The 23,654-nt window shown below is 42.8% G+C and overlaps 1 protein-coding gene across 1 annotated transcript in view; it reads right to left on the bottom strand.

Moving 5' to 3' along the window:
• Positions 1-23,654, bottom strand: part of IARS2 (isoleucyl-tRNA synthetase 2, mitochondrial) — a 551,921-nt gene that overhangs the window by 518,314 nt on the left and 9,953 nt on the right. The window lies entirely within an intron of this gene.

Below are 23,654 nucleotides of genomic sequence, written 5' to 3'. Positions count from 1 at the left end.
ATGAGCAACTAGAGTGCTAACATTCAGAATTTATGGCAAATGTGTGACATATCTGAATACCTTCATGATGGAATCAAAGTAAAAAACTGAAAGCATTTCCTACTGAGGAGACTGCAGTACATGAGGAAATTAGGAAACTTCATAACAAATAAATCTCCCAAGATGGCCACCGGAGACAAAAGAGCCCAAATGTAGCCCAAAATCACCCAGATGTAGCCCAAATATAGCCCAATGACAGAAGTGTGCAAAACACTTATTATTTTGTGTTTTTGCAGTGTTATATAGTGCAGACTTGTCAGGTATTGGAGTGCTTTACATGAGCATTGGTTACATCACACAAGAACAAATTCATTTTGGTTGTAGACATGGGGAGACTAAGTGATTTGACCAGAATCACAGAATGTCGAGCTGAAGCAGAAACTTCAACCTGGTTCCCCAGTTGCAAAGTCTGCAGTTCTGGAAGTAACACCACATCCTCTCCCCTAAGTGCAACATTTAATCAAGTGGTCAACTGGATAAAAAAACATAAAGATAACAAATAATTTAAAAGTGCTTTGTCGCTATTTGAAAACTCAGAAAATATGTCCTTATTTTAGTCTTTTAGAGCACTAACCATAATTTTGATGCCAATAAGACCCTCTCATATATGTAATTTCTAAAGGAAATGCTCTAGGTATTACAGTTTTGATTACATCAAGATGATGTCAGGCGTTCCACACTTTTGTAATAAATATAGAATGTTAGCAATCTAGGTGTTCATTAGGATACTGTTGAGAGGCAGAGGCCAGGGGCACGGACTCTGAAAATTGAAGGCAGGTAGGAGGGTGCAAAGGCAACAATTTAACCACACTGAGCAGGCAGGAAGGGCTGTGGAAGCACAACAGACTATGGAGGGCAGTGGAAAGAGGGGCAGGGGCAACAAACCAACAATACAGGACTTGCAAGAGAGGCTGTTGGAGGGAAGATCTATTACGGGTCAAGGAAGCTAGGGGCGGTGCCCAGATCCCCGGGAGCCACCACAGAACTGAGCAGGAGAGTGAGTCAGGGACAAAAGGGGCACCTTAATTTGAGCCGGGGTGCCTAGGAACGCTTGCTCCAAAAATGAAGAAAACAGACATATGAGACATGGAATTGGAGGCAGAATACAATGGCAGTTTAATGAGAAGATGCAACTTCAAAGAAACCGCAGAATAGAGACATAAAGTACAAAATACAGAATCCAGATAATCATACAGCTGTCATAATATTCTCTGTATCTCAATTAATGTACTGACAGAGAGAGAGAGAAAACACATCTATAAATGCATCATGAGAAACAAGTTACACCAAGGAAAATGTTACCTAGGAACACTCACGTTTACTCTTAGAGCAAGCATTCCTGCAATTACAATACAAAATCTTTTAAATGCAAAAGTAAAGAGAACAATGGTTAAACATAACATGACATTTCATATAGGTAAAATAGAATAAGATACTTCAAGCAAAGCAGAGCAAGACATTTTAAGCAAAGGAAGACAAGAGCTCCCAGCTCTTGGGGAAAACCTGCACTGCCTGTTAACCTACATACAGACGGCGAGGTAGTCCGTCGATATCTGTGGGTGCTCCCTTTTTATATCATTTTGTGGGCTCCTTTGCACGCTACATCTACCTACGTATGCTACCCAAAAGCTTCGTCTGCAGATTTTACCAGACATTTCGTCATTTACCCACTTAATGCTGACAATGGACTGGGTGAAAAGGTCAGTCTCTCAGGCCAATCGCTTATCGTAAGTTCCATAGAGCAAGCAGAAAATAATGGGTATTGTACGGGAATTCAATATATTCATGTATAAAATCTCCTCAGTTCTCCTAACTTGACGCTCTGCGGTTGCCACTTCCTTAAAAGCGGGAAACCTGCGCAGGAAGCAAGTACCAGTCCAGGATGCAGCCTACTGTATGTCGACAGCTTCAGGGGGATGTTGAACTTTGATACCGAGCACGGAGCACTCGGGTAGGGTGGGGGCTACTAGTTTGGATCAGAAGGCCTCGCAGACCTGCCTTCAGACTGCTATACACTAAAATTGCAGAGCTATGGTCAATTTAACAAAGAGGCCTACATATTGAACAGAAGGGCCTACACAGGGGTTTTATGCTGGCTGAGTGGTAAGGATGTCTCAGGATAATTATATAGCAACACAGGGCCCGCTGGTCAATTTAATACGGCCTACAAATGCAGCTGGCAGGGCAAGGACAAGGGTCTCATACTTCAGGTGTGGACAGAACGGGCCAGGGGCCCCCTGTGATACAAAATCTACCCTCCTTCAAGGCTGTGGCAATGTAATAGACCATTGTGGGCAGAAGGAAGAGGCAATGGTAGTACAACCATACATGCCAACAGACCCGATTCAGCCAGGAAACGTCCAATGTTTTTAAGCTCAAATGGGCTTTATTTGATCTGTCTCCTGTCTACAATATCCTCTTTTTCAATGTAACTCAAAGGGGAAAATCAATACCCCAGTTTTTTTTCAAAATCTCCCTCTTACCAAGTTCAAAATGTTCGCAAGTATGGTACATTGGATCATGGAAGGAAATGGGATAGGGACATGGACTTGGATAACAGAGGACAGGAGGGACATGGAGAGGTGCACCAAACTGACCCTGCAGGGCAGGCATCAGGGTTTGCAGCAGCACAATACACCACACAGGGCATGCAGGACGGGAGTGCAGCACAACAATCCATAGAAAGCAAGAGGGAGGGGACAGGACCATGCACATGGACGGACATGGACTTGGATAACAGAGGACAGGAGGGACATGGAGAGGTGCACCAAACTGACCCTGCAGGGCAGGCATCAGGGTTTGCAGCAGCACAATACACCACACAGGGCATGCAGGACGGGAGTGCAGCACAACAATCCATAGAAAGCAAGAGGGAGGGGACAGGACCATGCACATGGACAACAGAGAACAGAGGGGCAAGAGGCAATGGTAGCTAGCTGACCATAATGGACAGACAGGAGAGAAAGCTGCAGTATAACAGACCATAAAGGGCAGGAGGGACGGATCAGGGGCATTACAATGGAACAGACAAGCCAGGAGGGAGGGAGTAGGGCTGGGGGCAAGGGGGCAGGGCAGGAGCAGCAAGATAGCCATGGAGGTCAGGCAGGATGGGCACTAGAAGCAAGACACACCATGAAGAGCAACAGTGAGACTGTGATGGCATACACACAGACCATGGAGGGAAGGTGGGAGGGGGTCAGGGGCAGCTAACTGACCACACAGGGAAGGTGGGAGGGGCCATGGCAGCACAGAAGACCATGCATGGCAAGTGGGAGGGTTAGTGGCAGCACAATGGCTATGATGGGCAAGAAGGAGGGTGGAGGGGCATGCACAAAGGACGATGGAGGATAGAAGGAAGGGTCAGGACCTGTGCACAGACAAGAAAGTTCAGGGGAAGGGACCTCACAACAGACCACACGGGGCAGGCAGGAGGAGCAGTTGCAGCACAACAGACCAGGGAGGGCAGAAGGGTGTGGCAGTACAATGGACCATGTAGGACAGGAGGAAGAGGATAGGGGCATGGCATGTGGACAGGCAGGGTGGAGGTGGCAGGGACAGGTTACAGTCATCTGACAATGCTAGGCAGGTGGGAGGGGAGTGGCAGCTCAACAGAACACTCAGAGTAGATAGGAGTGGCAGGTCCATGGGACATGGTGGGCAGAAAGGATAGAGCAGGGGCATGCACAAAGACATCGGAGGGCAGGGGGAAGGAGAATAGGGGCAGCAAGCTAAGCACAGAGTTTAAGCAGGAGGTCAATGATGGGGCATAGAATTGGGCAATGGAGGGCAGGAGGAGTGGACTGGTACATCATACTAAATTGAGGGCAGTGGCAGCACATCAGACCATGCATGGCAGGAGGAAGGAGGCTAGTCCATGGATTCACACAACAGAGGATAGGGAGGAAGGGGATGGGGCAGCAAGCTAACTGTTCAGAGAAGGCGGGTATTAGGAACTTTATTGTTTTTAAAACATTGTGTCTGTGCGAACTACTTAAAATATGAACAAGTATGCAGCATAATCTCACTTTTATTCAGGAAGAAGAGGACGTTTGTGACTGTGACTCCGGGCTCACTTGGCAGAAACACCCCCTGACCCTCCACCCCCTATCGCAAAATGTAATGCGCGTGAAAAGGGTAGGTGAACACAGTGTTATATAGAACATAGTCCTGAGAGCACGATTGAAAATGAAAACTAGATATAGAGTATGGTATAAACTATGCACCAAAAAGTGTGATATAAGATGAACCGGGCGTGAAATATAATATGCAATACATTGTGCGCAATGACAGATTCATGGGAGAGCGCGAGATAGCACAGGCACTAGCGCGTGCTATGCGATATGCGCCTTGGAGTGTAATATGCACAGGGCAGTGTTGTGTAACCTAACTAGTCTCTAAAGTTGTAATATAAAATATGTGCTGGGGAGTGTAACGTTGCATATGCACTGTGACAAAGATATGGATCCCAGATTGTAATATTTATGGCATAGCACTGTGCGTTATAACATAGGCATCGAGAAAGGCACGTTAGATGGGGCAATATAACCCGTGCGAAGACAAGTGTGGCATGACATATTCACGGGGTGGTGTTACAGTGCACATGGGCTAGAGAGTGTCATAGCATATGCACTAGCTAGTGGAATACAACACAGAGGTGTGTGGCACTCGGCAGGCAATGGTGGGTGTAACACAGCATTGGGCTCTGTCAGGAGCACGCTGTGACTCTCAAGTGATGTTCGTCCCCTTTCCAGAGAGTAAAATAAAAAGTATTACACATCCGGCAGTGGATGTGTGTTTTATTAACCGTGAGGGGGGTTTCTTGCATAGTTTTGGTCGAATTTTTGTCGAATCCCCTTTGAATGGCTTGGTGTGCATGTGTATTAAATGTGCCCGTCAATAGCTACCCATGTTTGTATAAATAAACGACAAGGGTGTCTACCAGGATTAGGCACGGTAGGGCATCAGACATGTCAGAGCTTCACTAGTGGTGTAAATACATTCCACGTGGATTCATTGCATGCATAGTCGCCTTTTAATGAATATCACGCAAATCGTCATGGTGATAGGTACGTACGGTTTGTCCAGCATGTCCTAGGTGTGTCTATAAATATATATTTTTTTAAAATAATAAAAAACAGTGGGGATTGGGGTCAAAAAAATATAATTAGGAGACTGGCCCTGGGGGATGGGGTCATCAGGGCCAATAAATTAGAATAAGAAGGGGAACCAAACAGCCCCCCTTCTTAAAAAACTAAAATAAATAAAAGACTGGCATCGTGCCGGAGGCCATGCCCCCTCCGTGCAGCACTCTGCAAACGCGCCCCCAACAGGCATCTCCAGTATGCGCCAGGGAGCTGCGCTGCAGCCAGGTGTTCTGAGGCCAAGCCCCTTTTTACACCTCTCTGCAACGCAGCTCTGTGGCGCTTACTGGAGGTACCTAGTGGTCTAGTTTGACCCTAGGGACCCTTAGGATTCAGGGGGACTTAATCTCTCAACTTAGAACAGCCACAGGGCGCGTTTACACAGTGGTGAAGGGAGGGGACGGGGCCTGAGGTGACGTGTGCAAACACGCACTATGGCACGTTTTAAATTGGGGATATAATTTCCCTTCAATACTGAGTGCTTCCAGTAAGCGCCACTGAGCTGCATTGCAGAGAGGTGGTCCAGGCCGTGCCACTTTTTACACCTCTCTGCAACGCAGCTCTGTGGCACTTACTGGAGGTACCTAGTGGGCTAGTTGGACCCTAGGGACCCTCAGGATTCAAATGAACTTAATCTCCCAACTAAAAATGGACACAGGGCGTGTTTACACAGTGGTGAAGGGAGGGGACGAGGCCTGAGTTAACGTGTGCAAAAACGCCCTGTGGCCTGTTTTAAGAGGTAGTTTTAATCCCCATGCCCTATTATACACTAGGGGCTTACAGAGGAGGTCATGCTAATCACAGGGGGACCCCAACGCATAATGTTCCCTAGTGTATGTAGGTGTTTTCACTGTATTCTAAGTGTCTTTTAACATAGCACTGGCTCTAGGACTGGTTAGTCAGACTCAGTTACCACCAGTATCCGTCTGAAAAAGTTGAGGGTACAGGATGATTTTGCAACAAGGCTTCTTTCTGCTCTTCTTTTTGTTCTTTCTGCACGTTATCCTTCTTCCTGCACTTATCTTCGTATTTGAGGACTTCTGTTGCTTCTTTCTACACTTCTTTTGTTTCTTTCTGTGCATTTTTTCTTCTTTCTTCACATGTCCTATCTCTGTAGGCATAGTTAGAAATTAGCATTTAAAAAACCTTTGAAATTCACAGAAAAAACCATAGGTTTCAGGCACGTTATAGTTAGGAATTAGCATTTAAAAAACCTCAGAAATTCACTGAAAAAACCATAGGTTTCAGGGGTGTTATAGTTAGCTGGACTTTTCACTTGTACAAAACCATTGAAATTCCCCCGTTATAGTTAGTTCAGCTAACTATAACTCGCGCGCCCGCAATGCACTGCTGATGACGTCACATATTACATCACTCATGACATGGTCAGTGACATCACTCATGACATCACTGATGACATCTCAAATGACATCACTGATGACATCACTGATGACATCATCCTTGTGATAGAGTGGCAGGCCTCCTCTTCCCCTAATATAACCTTTGATACACACATTCAAAAATAGAAATTAAAATTTTAAAAACAATGGACATACCAATACCAGTTACAACAACCTATACAGTAATTCTAAGATCCACATACACATCCACTCATTCACCAACAGTCCTATACAGTCACTCATACATGTACTCACTCATCATATGTACTCATACACCTATACATCCTGTTACACAATGCCACTCATCCATAGAGGTACTCACACACATAGTCACTCATGCTAATAAAGAATCAAACATACATTTACTTGCATATACAGTTATACACACACCACCACACTTACTTCTACGGAAACTTACACATACTTAGTCTTTTAAACAATCACTTATAGAAACACATACTTATTCATATAGGAACTCTTTCAATCTCTCACTGTCACATATACTCGCTTATATACACCAATAGTCACATATACTAGTTTAAAACATATGTAGTTACTCATAAAGACACTATTGAGACAGTCATTCACTCACTAACACACCCATCCACCCATAGAGTCCTGCACACATGCTGTCTTCAACACATACAAAGAGTGAGTCATTCATTCATGCACCTATGCACTACGTAATACCCCCACCGAACCATGCAGACACTCAGACTGATACTCATAAAACCAACTAATAACCTATATAAACACCCATGTAGCTACTCACAACCCATGCAGCCACTTATACACAAAGTGAGAGACTGATACAGATATTTACATATTTAAACATTACTCACTAAGCCATGTATTCACTATGAAACACTTAATCAGTCAGTTACACAATCAATTTTTCAAAAACAAATCATCCATTTAGACACTTATATACCCATTTATTCTTCCATCGACCTTGAGATATACATATATAAAACATATTTAATTTTCAGAAACACACACATTCACTGTATGTGTAATAATGCACAAGGGTGTTTGGTGCTGTTTGTATTATGTTTGGTTGTTTATTTTGTAGGCCATGTGGATGTTACATATGTACTGTACCTCTTGAATTTTGTATGTCTTATCCATGCTGGGCTTTGCCCTATTAGTATGGAAGAAACTTAATAACAATGTGTTTAAAAAAAAAATATATATATATATATATATGCAAAAAACAACACCGCCCCACTCCGTTGCTCTCTGCAGTGCGGGTGCGCCAATTGCGCGGGCGATAGCGCAATTAATTACTGCCAAACACCACGTCTCTAGAAAGAACGTGCGGCGCACTCGGGCTCAATCCAAAGAAATTAACTTTATTCGTTCTTCTCCGTGAAGACTAACACACGCGTTCCGGGACCCTGCCCTTCGTCAGTGTTAGTTTATCAGGTTCAAAACATACATTTAAATAACACATACAATCATTGGTCGATTGGACTAGCGAGTGACATCGACATAGGACTTAACAGTTGGTTAACCACAATTCATCGTAACCACAGCGGCCATACTTGAATGACCGCGCAAACATGTAAATCATGTATTATACCTCTTGACACGTCATTGGATCACAATTCACATCAATGTGTGCATAATGTCATGCAGATAATAATCTACCGAATTAATTAAACATATGTAATTCATGTGCTAAGTTTTCAAAAAAGGATATTCCAGTGACCAACCAATAACATGACAACTAAGTCTGAGGCTGAAGGCATCTTGCTCCCAAAAGCTTAGAATGTACAATTGCGCCCTCCAATGGGCGTAGCCACAGCTCAAATGCTCACGGTACAAATTAAATTAATTAACTACCGGTCCTGTCGATGGTGCTGTAACTAACTCGATTTTAAGAAAAGAGAAGGACGAAAAGGAGAAAAGGTGCATTCACTCACACTTATATACAGTATGTGCAGAAATGCATCGGTAATTCTAAGAACGCAAAATATATATATATATATATATATTCACTTAAAAAACCATAGGTTTCACACATGTTATAGTTAGCTGTACATTTCACTCGTAAAAAAACAATGAAATTCCACGTTATAGTTAGATCAGGTAACTATAACTTGCGCGCCCACAATAAACTGCTGATGACGTCACATATTACATCACTCATGACATGGTCAGTGACATCACTCATGACATCAATGATGACATCTGAAATTACACATTGTGGATTGCGGTTGCGCAAGTTATAGTTACCTGATCTAACTATAACGTGGAATTTCATTGGTTTTTTACGAGTGAAATGTACAGCTAACTAGAACATGTGTGAAACCTATACTTTTTTAAGTGAATTTGCAAGGTTTTGTAAATGATAATTCCTAACTATAACGTGTGTGAAACCTATGGTTTTTTCAGTGAATTTGTACGGTTTTTTAAATGCTAAGTTATGTATTTTTTTTTTTTTTTTCTGGTTTTTCACTGTGCGCACACCCTGTGCGCACACCCATGCCGTGCGCGCCTCCCCTTTTTTTACACAGTAACATTTGTTTTTTTCTCCCTTGTGGGTCCTTTAATTTATTTAATAAATGTGATTGTTACTTCTTTATTTTTTTTTTTTCCCGTGCGCGTACGGTAAGCTTACCGTACGCGCACTCCGCGATTTTTTTTTTTAATTATTAAATGTATTTTTCGTACTTTTGGGTCCTTCTTGGACCCCCTGTCAAACACTAGGGGGTCTGCAACTCTCTTTGTTGCCCCCTTTTCACGTTCCCCACCTTTGTTTGTCAGTGCGAGAGACAGAAAATGGCGGCCGACACTTCCTGATTTCGACCGATTCGAATGTTTACAGTCATGTAACCACCAATCAGACTTGAGCTCGCGCACGGCACCGTACGCGTACGGTAAGCTTACGGTAAGCGCACGGAGCGCGCTTACAGATATATATATTGATTTAAATGCTATTTTCTCAGGACCTACTGAACAGATTTACACCAGACCTACAAAAGGCACATCCTTGAACTGAGGACTACCTCTCTGCCAAATTTCAAGTAATTCTTTTCAGCCGTTCGGGCTGTAGCTCGGACTAAAGGTCCTATGGGAAAATGCATGGGGAAAACGCGTTTTGGGACCCCCCTTTTTTCTCAGCCCCCGCTTGACGAATCCCCCCGAGACTTTCAGGGTAGGAGCGGAGCGTAGCGCCCCATTAGTTTTGAAAATTTGGCGAGGATTCGTCGACCGGCGCCAAAGTTATTCCAAATAGAATGTTGCGGATTTCCTATGGAAACACGGTCCTAACTATAACTATCTACTGGCAACCGCCAGTAGATTATATATATATATATATATATATATATATATATATATATATATATATATATATATATATTAAATAAACAGGCAAGCATTTATTTAAAGGTTAATTTAAGTTAAAGATAGAAAGTAGATAGGGTGTCCTGGACAGCCTAACTTTAGTAAAACCTTTATTTTTAAAGGCATCGTGCAGCAAAAGTGTAAAAATCTGTTCAGAATTCGAAACTTGTATATCATTAATATGCAGAACCGTTTCACCTTAGTTTATATCAGGGCATTGAGAAGTATTTTTTTTTAGTTTTTTTTTTTTAGAAGTGATAGTTTTCAAACATAAATTCAGAAATGTTCATTCTCCACCCCCCACATTCTGACACCAATGTCAATCGTGAACTAAGAGGTAAGTCAGTTTTTATGTGAACTCTTTGGATGGCCTGAGTTACTATTATACATGAACAACGTTATGATTAATTAAATCAAACACAGGAGAAGGGTTTGTACAGCACACATCAGTCATCTCTTTCGAGATCCCCAAATGGGATCATGAAAAAGGAGGGAAAGTGGAATAAAACAATTGCCTATGATCACATAATTTAGTTAAGTGGAGAAGCCGGGATTAATCCCAAATTTTTGGTTCCACATTGTGCAATTTAGACACTAGATGTATATACTTTGCTACCCATACACCCACCTTACTGCCAATCCCCCCAACCCATGACCGCTACCCTACATGCATCAATGCGGACCTCTGTCACATCACAAATCAAACTTTGCGGCCCCTGGGAAAATGTTTGTGCGTACCATATCCTAGAGGATAAACAAACGTTGTTGGTCAAAAGGGATAGATTGGGCAGAGACGCTTTTAAAGCAGGAAAGAACCCACGCCCATATTCTGAGACCATGGGAAGAAGTGGGGCTGACATCGTTTCAAGGGCTGGGATAAAAACTGAATACAAAAAATACCTAAATTCTACTTACATGCAAGTATGCAACACTTTTAGGGAGGACATGATATTTTATATGCTCACTTGCGCTTACCAACCTTGTCCTATGACCAGAGGAGTGACTCCCCTGGTGTTAACGGCTTGCCAGCAGATTTATATCAGACTATGTCAGATAATATGTCTGGAGAACTCATTCTGGTAGAGGCCAGAGAGGTGGATATCACATTAATACAGAAGTGGAACAGAGACCCGACACGGACGCCCTACGGCTCCATATCCATGTTTAGCACAGACATGAAAATACTCAGCAAAGCACTGAATATTAGGTTGCATAGGGTCATGGGCACTCTGGTGCACACAGACCAATCTCATTTTCTACCAGGTAGGAGCACGATACATAACAAAAGACACCTAACCCATATCTTATCCTCGTGAGGGAAGTCTCTTGAGCTGCTGATGTTGGCGGTTCTTGATATCCAACAGGCCTTCGACACAGTATTGTGAAACTACATCTGGGCTGTGATGGAATGTATCGGGTTCAGAGCCCACGGCTAGGGTGCAGACAAAAGGGTGGGTCTCTGCTGAGTCCACACAGCACAGGGGGGTGCGCCAGAGCTGCCTGTCTCCACTGTTGTTTGCTATCACTATGGAACTATTGTATGTGGGCTTCTACGGTGGGGTGTGGACTGCGGGTAATACAACTCAGGTCATCTCTTTATGCAGACGATACCTTGGCATACTTAGGGGACCAGAGTAGGTCAATCCTGTTTCTCCTCCCCAAATTAACCTGGTTTGGTATGGTGTCTGGCCTAAATATAAACAGACAGAAATCATTGCTTTATCCGCTTGGGAGGCTGCAGGAATTGATTCCAGACAGGTTGCCTGAAGTGGGTATTATGTGGGTGTCTGTCCATTTTCAGTATTTAGGTATACAGGTCGTGGTAGATCGTAAAGCATAGTATGATCTGAATATGGGGCGAGTGTTCACTGGATTATTTGCCTCAATTGAGTTCAAGAATAAACTAACACTATTACGGTTTGGATAGCATTTTCCCCCCGGAGCTTATATACACTAATGAATACGATGTGCCCCTTAACCAAAAGCTTTTTCCGAGAGTTGGATAGGCTACTTGGATGTTTGGTGTGGGCAGGGAAAAAAATCCATTTTAAAGTAGATGTTTTACAGCACTCCTGGACAAAAGGTGGGTTGTGTCTTACTGACCTTTCCTTATACTACGCAGGGGCACAGCTGCAACACGTGATTCAATAGTCTGACCCACATGATAACTGGGAGAAGAAGTGTTTGGATGGATCTCACCCTCTTCACTCGTTGCCCGACAGCTACATGTTGGGATCGTTGGCGAGACATACACTTCCATACATTACTGGACAGATGGCTGAGGTATGGGAGGGGGTGATTGAGGGGGATGAATTGTTTCAAAGAGAAGGGCTTCCAAAAGTAATCATAACAGATAATGGTGTACAATTCAAGTGTCGACTTATTGAGGACTTCCTTGAACGTAATGGTATACTACATAAAGTCACCTCAATTTATCATCCCAGTGGAAATGGCGAAGTAGAAAGGTTTAATAGGGTTATCAAAGACTCTATCCAACTAGCCAATCTCAGAAATCAAGATTGGGTAGTTGGAATTAAGAAAATGGTTTGGATGTATCGGATTACGGCCACTGTTACTGGGTATAGTCCATTTACTATCATGAAAGGACATTTACCATTTACTAAAGACAACCAATGTTGGTTGAAACACTCTAGGGCACTTGAGTGGTCTCCAGAACATGTCAAGTACAACATTAAATCTCACCAAGGGAAATATAAATTGTACCATGAATCAAAGTATAACACTAAAGAAGTAAACCTATCAGTTGGGGATTTCGTACGAGTTAAGTTACCTTTCAGAGTGAGGAAAGGGCAAAGTACATTTTCGAAACCTCTTAGTGTAAGTGAAATATTCAAAAATTCAGCTAAATTGTCTGATGGAAAAGTTTGGCATATGAGCAGAATTGTGAAATGCAATGGAAAGTCTGATAAGGGCATAGATATCCAAGAAGTTAGACAAGAGTCAAGAAGTTTTCATTGGCTTGATTATGACAGTGTTGAATATGACACATTGTCCAATTCACTGCAAGAAGAAAGTCTGGTACAGAATGAAGTTCCTTTAGTTTCTAATCAGATGGAATGTCCTCTTAATTCGGTACAGGTTGAAGAGGAAGTTTCTACTTCTCTTGATTCTGTACCTATGGGAGGTATAAACAATTAGGATACTAATGATGATTCTGCTCCCTTAGATAATGAGCACCCAGAATTGGAGGAAGCAGATGAATGCATCATTAATTCTTCGTCTATAAGAAATAGTCTTGTCATCAACAAGTTTGGAAGGATTGTAAAACCACCTGATTATTTAAAAGATTTTGTTACAGATTAGTTTTTTTTTTTTCATTTCTATTGGTGCAATGTCAATTGTAGTGTGTACCATTTAAGTCAACCGATGTCACAATGTTTTTATTGATAATTTGTTTAATTTTTAATAGGGGAAGATGCTGTGTTATGTTTAATTTAGGATGTGTTATGTTTATTAGTTTACGTTATTAATATTTAAGGGGGAAGATGTGTTGTGTTTAAGTTCGAATCAATTTACGTATTGTACTGTGCGCTTTGTGGCATCACTGATGACGCTCGGAATCCCCGAGTGTCATCGGTGATCAGTTGGAGATTTCACCGGTGGAGTGCAGCTGTGCGGAGCTGTGTTGGCTTTGATACTTATAACTTAATAAAATATTTTGACTACAACGGCTCACTGAGCTTTAATCACAAGACCACTGTTGCTTAAGCATCTGGAAAAAACCAAGGAGCTAACTGCTTCCCAGCAGAGCTTTTTTTAAAAAAAATTTCAATCCATTACTGTGGCAATTCAAGTTATCACCTTGCCAAGAGTTGTTCAATCACATTCCGTCACCATAGAAACCCACAGCATGTGACACCATAGTGACTCCCCCACAGTTGTGCCTGTTCAGGACACAGCAGTGATTACCAGAGAACCATGCTTATGAGGAATACCACAATTACCAACCCCCTTCTCTACTCACTATTTGCAGAAGCCACTTGAAATTGTCACTTGCCCCCGAGACCTTTAGGGGACTACAACAGTAGCAATTACCAAGCCAAGTAAAGCCCCAGAACTTTGCTCATTATACAGTCCAATCTTGCTTATTAACAATGAGGCAAAAATATACGACAAGTTATTAGCAAACAGGCAAATAAAAGGTCATACACTCCCTGATCCAACAGGACCAGACTGGCTTCATGCCGGAAAGAGGAATCTGCTGCTGCCTCAAGCAGCTACACCTGGCCATCAAATTGCTTCTGGGCGTTAATTGTATAGGTTGGTCCTTCCTGTTCTAAGTACCTAAAAAACATTATAATTTCGGCCTGCGTTTTCTGTCCCTTGTTAACACTTTTTACTCAGAACTATGGGCAATAGTAAGAGTAATGGAGTCTTATCTAACCCTTTTCCAGTAGAAAGGGGTACAAGACTGGGAGCCCCCTCCCATCTCTGCATTGGCCATTGAACCTCTGGCAGAATGGCTATGGAGAGAGTTGCAAAATATGGGGCATGCATTATTCAATCTCCCTGAAGACTGTGCTTCTCTATATGCAGACAACATGCTTCTCTTTATTGGTGTCCCGTAGTTGACATGTCCACGAGTCTCACAGACACTGACGGTGTATGAAGATTCATTGGGCCTAAAAGTGAATTGGGATGAATCAGTCCTTGTACAGCTCACACAAATACTCTATCACTATGGCTACCTAATTTACAAATCAGATCACACCACTTTCAGTATGTGGGGTTGTAGGTTGCTATTTTCCTAAGTTGACATGGGATGTTGGTGTTGCTTCACTTATGACCCAAATAGCCAATTACATCCAAAGGTGGCGGATGCTTCCCCTATCAATAATGGGCAAGATAGCGCTCATAAAATAGACTGCACTCCCTAAGCTTTTACATATATTACAGAACATCGCACACATTATGTAATCTTCTCTTTTCAACTCCTTACTCTAACATCAAAGGCCAAATGCAAGCAATCAAACTACGATGGTGGCCTTGGGATGGTAGATGTTTAATTCTACTACTGGGCCGCACATGTTCCTGTCATTATTGACTGGATATTGGACGACAGAATGGATACAGCATACAGGCTGGAACTAGACATGTGCCAAAATAAAGGCCCCTTAAACAATTTAGACCTAGCTAAGGCCCCAACACACCTCCCTGCGCCTATAATATCAACACTGACTGCATAGCACAAAGCCCTAAAGATGACTAGATAGCACAGCAAACCCACCTAAGAGACTCCCCTCTGGCTAGGTAAGGTGGCCTTCCCGCTAAAGCCCTGGCACTTGAGTTCAAGGGTTAGGATAACATTGGTATCCCTAAACAAGGAGATGTGTGGAAAGAAGATCGCAGGAAAACCTAGGAGGAATTTCAGAAAAAGCTCCTCCTACATAAATCCCAGGTTCTTCCTCTTTCTCCAACCACAGCATGTACTTTCCCCCCATCAGAGATAAACTTTTAGACCTACTACAGTATAACCAGCTAATGGCTAAACTGATGTTAGAACCCCTCAGGAAAGGGTGTATATCTAGACTCTACCATTCATTGTTTGCAAATGCCCCAGATCCAATGATAACACTTGTGCAGAGCCTGGGAAACGGACTTACACATGGAAATTACAAAAATAAAAATCGAACAAATTCCAGAATGTAGTCAATTCTTCTCTTTATTTTCTTTCCATTCTAAAACCAAGTCACCAGATTAAGGCAGAAACAGCCAACATGTTTTGCTAATATCAATGGACTTCTACAGGGCCAGATATGTTCCAATATTCACGTCGTCGATTATGGTTCAGGAAAGCAACACAATTCGTAGTTCTAAGACAATTATGCCATTTCAAGGCACGCGTCAGCAAATCATGAACCCTCAAAATGAATGCAGGAAGATAATAGTCCACTGCCATCCATTTACCAATGTCCAGTCATGTTTTTGAACAAAAAGCATTTTACTGCTCTACACGGGGAGTACAAAACAGTTTTTCTGTTGTGGTTTACAGCACCAATTGTAGTGCCATCACAGGGTGGATAGACCTCCTGTATTTACATAACAATATAATACAGTGGAGAGCTGAGCCAAGGCCCTGGCTTGGCTCTGAGAGCCAAAGCATGTGCCAAGACATCAGAGGATGTAAATCGGACAAAAAATGTCAAGATAAAATGTGATGAATACTTAATTATGAAAAACATTTATCTTTCAACATTTTTCAGAGTCAAATTAAGTTAAGTACACACAATTAAGTCACGGAACTGAGTGACATTTACTGTATTTATTTATTTATTCTTTTAAATCATGAAACATTCAAAAACACTGCCATGATCTGACAACGTTGCCATGAGTCAATGCATATGTGTTAGTTTGTCATGTTCTTTGTTTATATAGCCTATATAATAAAATGGGTAGCAAGAATATTTTATATTAACCATATATAAGTTAGGTTTTTGCATAGCGCGGATCCTGTACTGAATTACTTCAATGTGCTCACAAGTTGGTTAATTAAGGAAAAATGCACACAGTGAAGTAAAGCAATAAGTAATAGATCACACCCTTTGTTCAAGTAGGTTTCCAGGATTTGAGCCCGAGATTCTAGGTTACACCTTGTACTATCCAGACACTATAACGCTACATTCTTCTCTCTTCCATTTAACACCAAAGGTCAGTGCTTTGAGTTCAGTTATTCAATTAGTTTTACTATATGGAGTTCAATTGTAACACTTATCAGACCTTATATCAAACTGAACGTATACACCCACCCACACACGTATATATGTACTTAGTCATAAGATTTAAATGGGCGTTTGCCCATTTAGAATGTTTCAAAAGACACTGAACTTGAAACACATTGACAGAACATGCCGGTCTGAAAGCATACTGCACAGACTAACCTAAGGAGCAAACTTTGTGGGGACTACGAAACGCCTTAATGTTTTCAGTAATTATTTATATCAGGATCATTGAGGTGTTGAACCTCTGTAATATGATGAAATAAATGGAAGTTGACGAGGTGTAGCATATGAATAATGCTTTATTAATCAGATAAGTATCAAGGGGGGCCCCACCAGAAGCAGCCCACTTGTTGCTCAGCCCATCCTCAACTGATCCTCACCCTCAGGCATTCCAACACTCCATTCTAACCACGCACCAACATCCCACTCTGGCTGAGCAGCAAGACCTACAATACTAGTCTACTACATCACCTTCCCCCTTTTAAACAGAAACAAAAGAATTCTTTAAGTACAGTAACAATATGAATCAACATAGGGGTAAAATTGCTAACACTGCATCTAAAGGAAAAAGACATGCAATAATTCATAAAAGAAAATAAATTGCATTAATTAAGAGCAAAAGACATAGCATGCCTCATCCCCATTAACGGAGCAAATTAAGGATAGAAATATCAAATGGTAAAAAAAAGGCAGGAAAGATCAAGCAATTCATAAAAATATAAGGAAAGACTGTGAAAAAACAAAGTATATTAAGAAGGGTGAAAACTGCACCCCGTTTAACTATAAAATAAGTCCAACGTAACAGAAAAAGTGTGGAATCATGTACAGGAACCAAGAGAAGAAGTGAAAACCACACACTGCCCCAAAATTAAAGAAGCCGTAGATTCTACACACAGTGGATGAATAAATCCAGTAAAGTAAAGGAATAAGAAGTAGAAATAGCAGGTGATATCTGCACGTGCAAGTGAATATCACAAAAAGCCAGTAGCTTACAAAATGTATACCTGAATGTGACCTATCCACGCAAAAGTGGATATCACCGTACACATGAATAAATGGCAATCCCTTAACTAAACATGCGAAGAAAGCACTGTGAGCGATACGCAATAATGCAAAAAAAATATATATAGTTGAGAAATCCACATACCGGTGGAAGACCACATAGCCGAAGGCTATTACAGTGTGTACCTTAATAAATGAAAATTATAATCAAGCAGTTAAATTAAATAAAGTACAGTAATAATTTATGTGACATTTCCACGTACAAGTGAAATGACACAGGCAATGCATGCGTACCATGAAAATTCTGTTACTGGCTGAATTTAAAAGGCTATCTATACATAAACCTAAACTAATGACAATTCCCATTGGGAAACGTGTAACAGATTAATTAGCTAAGAGAAAAATTCCACGTTATGAACCACTGCATACTTCAATAATGAAAATTATTTCTGTGCAGATGGGTAAAATACTATACAGTAATAACGTATGTGACATATCCAGGTACAAGTGAAATGACACGGCAATGCATGCATACCATAGAAATTCTGTTACTGGCTGTAGTAGGTTATATATAAGCCTAAACTAATGAACATTCCCATCTGGAACTTGTAACAGATAAATGACCTAAGAGAAAAAATTACACGTTATGACCCAACAAACTTTGTTGGCAATGCATATCTCAAATAATGAAAAATCATGTTACAGACTGTAGGTTTTTCACTCGTATACCTAAAGTAATAAAAAGTTCCCTTCTGGAAACATGTAATAGATCAAGATCAAGATCATAAGAAGAAAGCTATATGAAACCCTTGACCATAAAGACTGCTATATCAACAATGTGGAAAAACATATTGCAGCAATTTTAAAATAAATAACTCTTCTATTCTTTTTTTTTTTTTTAATTATGCCACACGAATAAATGAATGGTTGAATGAACTTTTTAGATGGGCCTGAGAGATAAAGATAATAACACCAATACTAGAAAGAATAACATTTTTCCTTAGAGGATTGGCCGATTACCAGTACATCAATGTACTGATGAATATTAATTCAATACAGAAGTACGAATTAGCCGTTCTTCTGAAGGGACGAGACGTTGCTCCAGATGGATAGCGTTGCTTGCAGAAAATAAGCGAGACTGACCATATGCTGAAGTTGGCATTGTGTATCCTAGGTGATTCATGAAATCACTTCACCTCCATGCTGTGACACAACTAGATCTTGGCATCGAAAAGGCGTAACTCACCAGAGAATTTGAGCAGGCAGGGGAAAACCCCAAAATGACTCCACAAGACCCCAAGGGTTGAAAGTGGGCACGAAGGTTCTCATAAAACGAAGTACCCAAACTGCATACACAGACGAACTGCTCACCCGGGTGCTAAACCACAGCAAACGAAATTAGGCAGTCTCTGAAGTAGTAAGGAATCCAGAATAACGGAGGTAAATTGATAAACGAAGTTTAATGATATACTCCACCCATCACACGGAGCATCCCTTTACGTCGAGACCCAAACAGTAACTGACTCGTACCGTTCGAGTCTCTCACAACGGACGCCCCATGCGTGAGCCCCATATTCAAACATATACAATAAACATGCCACAACAATTGGATGCGCGGTACTCGCGCATCCAATTGTTGTGGCAGTCTCACTCCTCGAATCGATCAACAGCACTTGTACTAAGATGTACATGGGATACGTTTTCAGGCAAATAAAAGTTCCTTTTACTTCCAGTAGGTGGCAGCGACCATCCATTTACACCCGCTTGTGACAAATAAATTACACGGCCCTCTGACCTGTCAAAAAGTGGAGATCGTTCTCATGCCTGCTAGTTCTCTCTACCAGCGGAACTCTCCTTAGAGCTCCGGTTTTCCTTGTCTGTTGAACTCTCCTCAGATAGCTCTCATACCGATCCTGGTTTGACGGAAAAGCGACCGATGACCCAGGAACTGGCAGGCGCAGGTCCAGTAGCTATGAAGAACAAAAGGCAGGAACCGGCAAACTGTAGGTGAGGATGGTAGCGGGAAGAGCCTCGAGTCCTGACACACTTCAGCTGGCGACCGATGGTGGTCACTGGTGGGGCCCCTGGTGTTAGGTTCTTAAGTACGTAGATTACTGTTTCAACATAGGTGCTATACCTTAGGTAATTTCAGTTTTCTGTTTAATCATCTGTTAAGGCAGCACAGGCTGGTTCTTCCGGATCGTCGCCAGATGTAATATGATGGAAATAAATGGAAGTTGACGAGGTGTAGCATATGAATAATGCTTTATAAATCAGATGATAAGTATCAAGGGGGACCACACCAGGAGCAGCCCACTTGCTGCTCAGCCCGTCCTCAACTGATGCTCACCCTCAGGCATTTCAACACTCCATTCTAACCACGCACCAACATTCCACTCCGGCTGAGCAGCAAGACCTACAATAATAGTCTACTACAGCCTCCTCTAAAATTGTTTGTTTTCTCAAGCAAGCCGAGCCAGCAGCAAAAGAACATAAAACCGCATCTTCTGCCTTTTCTTACTCTGTTGGCTTCACTGGATTGACAAACAGATTCATTCTAGGAAAGGTTAAATACTTCAATGACCACAAATAAATATATATCTTTTTTTTATGAGGTTGTAAAGTACTCCAGACGCAGGAAGGTGAGTAACAAGTACTTTATTGTAGTAAATACACCACCCACAGGAAAGACCTCCAGCTCGATGTGGACCGTAACGGCAACTGTCAAGGAGCAGAGCTAGCATTCCAAACCAGAATGCAGACTTGACAGCTGCACAAGCCACATACGAGATACAAATCACCACTACACACCTTCCCCTTGTAGGAAGGTGGATATCTGGCTATGGTTACCCCCAACTTTTTGCCTAGTGTCTAGCTGGTTTTTTGACTTAGTTGGCCTGAGATCCTGCCATTCAGGGTCTCAGGCTGTCTGCTCTCTCTTTAAAATGGACTCCATGTACCCTAGGTACATTCCCAATTGGTAAGGATCACCTTATTGGACCCTGTACAGTGTACCCTAGGTACCCAGGACATAAGTGTACCCTAGGCCTCCCAGGAGCTGCAGCATGTATTATGCCACCCCTGGTCTGGCCTTCCAATCAGACACAACTGGCTGATCACTCAGCTGGGACAAGGTCGTGTAATCACCCATTGCTTAGATATAGTATACCTATATCTACCCTTAAAATAGACACATGTGTACCTATCAGCCACTCCTATGGCAGGCCTTAACAATCCTGGAGGCAGAGTGCTTGGTAACATGTGAGATGGTGCTCTAGCATGAGCTGAGCCTGTCTGCAGCTTTCGGAACCATGTCCTTATAGCTGTTCTATGATATAGCCTACCATATACTCTTAAAGTACCTTATAATCTTAAACGGTTATGGTAACTATGGTTTGGCTTTATCAAAACATGTCGTGTAAGGTGTCTAACACTTTGGAATAATACCCCCATACCATTTCTGGTGATGAGGATATTATTCCCACCTTTCTAGAGGGAGAGACATGTTAAAATCCTGCTTTGCTGTTTAACTCTAACCAAAGCCTCAGCATCACAAAGTGGATGCTGCTGCCACAGACACGAGTCTGACCTCCTGCTGCTGGGAGTGATCCCGGCAAGGGAGGCTTGGACAATAGGTTTCCTGCTTGGGGAGGTGCTAGCACCTCCCCAGACAGACTTTAGTGTATTGGGGCAGGGAGGGCTGAAAGGAATGAGACATGCCTGGGGCACACAAGGTGTTCCATGCATAGTCCAGTTCAAACCGGTGCTGGGGCACTCCAGCCCCAGTCCTGGCGCGAAACTGGACAAAGGGAAGGGGGTGTAACCACCCCCCTCCCAGGTCCCACCCATAAGGCGTGACCTAGCAGGCAACCCAGCCCCCCAGATTAGTATAAGAGTGGTAGCTGGGCCCCAGGAGATTAGATTATCCTGAACCTGCAACTTGAACAGAAACTCTGGACCTTCGACATTCGACGAAAGAAGAAGACTGAAGAATCTCCCTTGTGGCCAAGGAGTGGCTACCCTGTGCAAACAGGCACCATCAAGAGACTACCCTTTGCTTTGCTGAAGTTATACGAGGGACCGACTGCAGAGCCCGACCAGAGCCTTGACTTCCAGACTTCTCCGACCCTGATCCACATCCACAGCCGAGCTGAGCTGAGATCCGTGGAGGCGACGAGAGACGTGGGACCGGCTACCTGGGAAAAGTGGAGAGTATCTTCCAGCGCAGCTTCTGAGGCACCCTCGAAGTTGTGCACCGGGGATTGAGAAGACCCAACCCCAAGCACCATCTGCACCGAAGATCAGCCCCCCACACTCCACGAGTCGTGCGTGGGGCCCTTCTGCATTTTCCTGCTTGCCGCGTCTGTCCGGTTGGTTGACCGTTGGCTAGCGGCCTTTGTGACGACACACCTTGAAATCTTCACTGCTGGTTTGGCTCCTCCAGACTGGCTCCCGCTTCTTTGCAAAAGAGAAGCACCCCAGACCTTCCTGGTCTGCGCCAGAAGCAAGTCCTCCGTTCTTCGTGGGTTCCGCTTGCCAAGGCTTGGTGAGTCCTAGTTCGACTTCGACGCCGCCGACAGCAAAAGCCTTCGTGGGACAGCTCGCCTCCTGGTCCTGGTCATCCTCGACGTTCCCTGGTCCTCGTGGCTGCAGCGACAAGCTTCACCTTCACCTGCAATCTTCACGACATCGCCTGGTTCCTTCCTGGTTCCACGTGGTCACTGGCTAGTGACCTTGACTCTGTCCCTTCTGCTTGCAGGTACCCTTCCTTCTTGATCACGGCCTTGGGATCCACCGGACACTCTGCACTGACTGCCTGTCAGCAACTTTCCTTCAGGCATCCATAGAAGTCCACGACGAAACCCGACGCAAGTTCACACCTATGCACCCGCAGCCCGTGGGATAGATAACTTGGGTACTTCGGTGCTCACAAGGGTAGTGACTATCCTAGGGTCTAGTTTCCGAGTCTCGACTCTCTAGCTGCTTCAGAAGTGTCCTTAAACTGCTTAATTCAGAACTGTACTATTTCTATCAACTATACGCATTACGCATGAGTGTTTCCACTCTGCACCTGAATCCCGTGGGCCTCCCACTTCATAACTGTTGGTAGTGTAGTGTAGCCCCAGCGATTCCCTAGGCCTAGGCCTATTCTATTTCCGTGATAGTGGTCCTTATACCACTTCTTTAGTATATGGTTTGCGTGGCCCCTGGGGCCTAACTGTATTACTTACCTGTGTGACTTAATGTATGCTTAAATAAGACTGTGTTGTACTTACCTCGAATCTCATACAGAGTGCTGAGGGTTTGACTAGAATAAATACACTTTATTTTATATATATATATATCTGTTGTGGTGTCCTTTCATTTGGTATTCAAGGGATTATATATGGTATCACAGCTGGCTTCACATGCCATTCAGAGTTTAGCCTAAGACTGCTCTTGACCATACTACCACTAGGATAGCTGGTCTATAAGGTTGACTTTACAAGCAATCACCATAAGGGTTGTTTGGACTGATATGAGGTGTACACTAGAACTAATGACATCATACATCAGGCCAACTTCTCACACCCCTCTTAATATTTTTATTAACAGAAATAAAAACAATAGTACAATAGTAAAGAAATGCCAAGCAATTTCAGGAAAAAAACACTCAAGATGTATAATCCGACATCCACACTGGTTTCTTTCCGATTCCTCTGACCAAAACGTTTGAATCATTCCGGACTTCCTCAGTAGAGCAGTTGCTGGAGACCGTGGGTTCAACTGGGGTAGTATTGACAGAGGAGTTCTTAACCTCCATATCCCTACATAACGAATCAATGTCGTCCCAACAAATTATTCTTAACACAGGGAGCAGTTTTAACAAACATTTTTGTCTCCTTTGAGAATAGCAATACGTTTGAGATTCCAAACTTTATCACTTAATTTGACAGCATCTTTTAAAACCTTTGTTACTTTGAAAGGACCTACAAATTGAC

Source organism: Triturus cristatus, chromosome 6 (genome assembly GCF_964204655.1).
Source record: "Triturus cristatus chromosome 6, aTriCri1.1, whole genome shotgun sequence".
NCBI classification, from domain to species: domain Eukaryota; kingdom Metazoa; phylum Chordata; class Amphibia; order Caudata; family Salamandridae; genus Triturus; species Triturus cristatus.
Note: the sequence above shows the minus strand (reverse complement) of the source record. Positions and strands in the feature narration are given on the sequence as shown.